The 3,037-nt window shown below is 63.4% G+C and overlaps 1 long non-coding RNA gene across 1 annotated transcript; it reads left to right on the forward strand.

Moving 5' to 3' along the window:
- Window positions 1–386: 386 nt before the first annotated feature.
- Window positions 387–1,962, forward strand: LOC150020499 (uncharacterized). Its single transcript, XR_016513370.1, has 2 exons — window positions 387–483; window positions 1,750–1,962. It is a non-coding gene; the product is annotated as an uncharacterized LOC150020499 (long non-coding RNA).
- Window positions 1,963–3,037: the final 1,075 nt, after the last annotated feature.

The following is a 3,037-nucleotide window of genomic DNA, read 5'->3' on the forward strand; positions in this document are numbered from 1 at the left end:
TAACCACGCTGGGGTGATAGCCATCACCTCCAGGCCTTTCCCAGAAACGTCCTCCCAGAGCTTCAGGGCATTCGCAGCCAGCCGCCTCGGCGTTGGTCACAGCGGCTAGAGGTGTATTTTGGCAGTAAGTCAAGCGTCCGTGGGCAGCAGAAGAATTTTAGTTCCTAGCGTGTAAGACAGTGATTCCTAAATGTGACGGCAATGCCGGGTTGCCCTCAACGTCCGTTCAGAATGAGCGCTGCCAATGGATTCTAAGGGATGGCACTTGGCCCCTCATCTGAAGACTACATTTCCCAGCCACCCTTGCCTTTGGTGTAGCCATGTGACTGAGAGAAACCAGTGGGGTGTGAGCAGGAGTGCTGGCTGCTGCCTCTGAGCCCGTGGTGTGGCCTCCACTTTCCCTGCTCCTTCCTCTGACCAGCACGCCGCCGGCTCAGAGGGGCCAGGGCAGCCATCGGCACAGGAGAGGATGTAGCGCAGGGGGCGAGACGAGGCAGCACCAGGACAGAGCGGGGAGCGGGCCCCTCAGCAGCGGGAGGGCGCACAGGGACGTCCGCGCTGCGGCTGATGCGCTGGGTGACCCCCCGGGCAGGCTGGGGGCGGCGAGGGCGCAGGCCTGCGGGGATGGCCAGGGAAGGCTGACATCTCAGGCCACAGCCCTAGAGAGCCCGGGCTTCTCCGGAACCCCGGCGCGCCCCGAGTTCCTCCTGCCTTTGGGGTCTCTCCACGGTCAGCGAGGCAGCTCCAGGAGTCCAAGCGAGGTTCTGCGGGCAAGCGTGGGAAGTGGGAGCTCGCCAGAGCGTGAAGGGGTGCCCAGAAATGGTGGAAAGGGGGTCTGGACAGGCAGCAGCCCTGTCTGCCACGGAAGTGTGTGTGACAGGGACATTCAAGAGCAAGTAGTGTCGAATGAAAAGGCACCACGAGGAAGAGCGAAGGGGCCCCCGGGACCCACGCCGTGCACGACAGAGGCTGCCCAGGGTGCGTCCTGACCCTTCCCGAGTGACAGAGAGACCAGGAGGGACCTGCTCACTCACCTTTCCCTCACGGCGTCCTCTCACGAAAGAGCTGGTGACCTCATGGCATGGCAGTACCTTAAGTCTCGAGTGCTGTCGTGGCTCTGCTCATTCACAGATGCCTCTTCCGACCGCCGAGGTGCCCACCCAGCTCGCAAGGGCCTGACCTTTGCTAGGGCTCTGTCTCGCTGCGTCAGAAAACCCAGCGTGGCAGTGGATTTAACACAGCTGAAGGGGGTTTGCTCTAATCCCGGAGAGCAGAGATGATCTGAGTCACAGATGGTGGGCTCACGCCCCCCCCCTTCTTTAGGCAGCGTGAGGACCAGCCCCTACCCTTTCACCTGTCCGAGGGGCAAGCCCCTCAGTACAGAACCTGCTTCTGGCCAGGAGCCCTCAAGGGAGCTCAGTCCATGACTGCCAGGCAGGTGCCCCGAGCCCGAGGTCCTCACACCGGCCGCCGGGGCACAAGCAGATCTGCACTTCCCGGCTGCGGGGGCAGGGAGCGGAACCCAGACAGTGCGGCTGTGGGCTGTGACAGGTGTCGGGTGGATCCTGTGTGCAAGGCTCCAAGGGGACGCAAGAAGCAGACTCCAACGCCTGTCTATGGGCTCGGAGGATGAACCCAAAACCTCGACAGTAACTTCGTGGAGGGGAGAGGGTTGGACTGCTGGTGGTTTGATTTTTGTATTTCAAAGTGTTTTTTTTTTTTTTATGCTTATTGAATTTTCTTTAACAGGCGGTCTCACTGGGTCTGGATGGGCCTGAAATTCTGCACTTTCCACGAGCTGGCACGTAATGCGGGTGCTGCGTGTCCTGGAACCCCAGGGGTCTGGAGAGAGGCAGACGCGGTTGGGAGCGCACCTGAGCCCCACCCCCCCCCACCCCCGCTTGGAGGTGCGCGGCATGTGTCATTGTAATAACAGGGAAAATAAAGTCAAAATGAAAGTCATGTCTGTGTGTCGGAGGTGAGTGGCACGGAGGACAAAGGAGAAGCACAGACTAACAGAAGCGAGAGGAGAGAGCGAAAAGGGACATTGTTGCCTTTCCTTTTCTTTTATCCAGACCCAAGACTGAGGCCGAGCGCGCGGTGCTGCTGCTCGTACCACCGGCGGAAATCGCTGCCCGCGGGCCCTGCGCGGTGGCGGGTTTGCTGCACGGGCGGGCAGCCTGCGCCCACGCGGCGGGGTCCCGGGGTCCCCGTGTCCCTGTGCGCCGGCCCCCGGCACGCAGCTGGGGGCGTGCTGGGCGGGCTGCGTCGGGGCGGAGCCGGTGAGGGCCCTACCCACCCAGTCCTTGGCAGCGCACCGCCGGGCCCGGGCCTCGCGGCTCCCTCGCTGCGCACCTCTCTGCCTGTCGTGGTTTGGAGGGCTTGAAGCCCCTGGGCAGCGGCCTGAGGCCGTCTCTGGCCCCGCGGGTCCTCGGGCCAGGGCTCGGCCTCAGGCAAGAGAGCAGACCGCTCCCTCGGGGCCCCGGAGCCGCCTTCTGGTGTCCATGTACCCCGGCGAACCACAGGGGGAACATCCTGGGAGGGGACTCGAAGGCTTTAGGAGGTGGCCCCTTAGACTTTGGAGGGCGAAGTGTCGTCCGACAGCCCACCCCCCCTCCGGGCCAAGATCCGAAACTGGTTTACATAGGGAAGGCGTGTGCCTCTGATGCTATTGTTACTCTCTGGCGATGTGTGGAAACTTCTATAAAGCTCTCCATAGCCGTCTTACCACTGGGCCTCACTTCGATGTAGCGAGCCCTCCGGGGCGGTGCCTACTCTGGGCCCCCGGGGGGCGGGGCGCAGCGGATTCAGGCCCTGAGTGGCGCTCCTCTGCCAAGAAGGAGCCAGGCCCTTACTCCAGAGCGGCAGGGAGAGGGCTCTGGGTGCCACCGGGCGCAGTGCGGGGTCCTTCCCGGCCTGACCCCTGCGAGGCTAGTGCGACAGGGACGACAGGGTGTGCGGGAGCTGGCAGAGCACGTGGGCGGAGTCGGGAAGGAGCGCCCACCCGGCGCTCTGGGTCTTGAGAAAGGTGACCTAG

This window comes from Furipterus horrens, unplaced genomic scaffold, assembly GCF_987537825.1.
Source record: "Furipterus horrens unplaced genomic scaffold, mFurHor1.1.pri manual_scaffold_1, whole genome shotgun sequence".
Classification (NCBI taxonomy): domain Eukaryota; kingdom Metazoa; phylum Chordata; class Mammalia; order Chiroptera; family Furipteridae; genus Furipterus; species Furipterus horrens.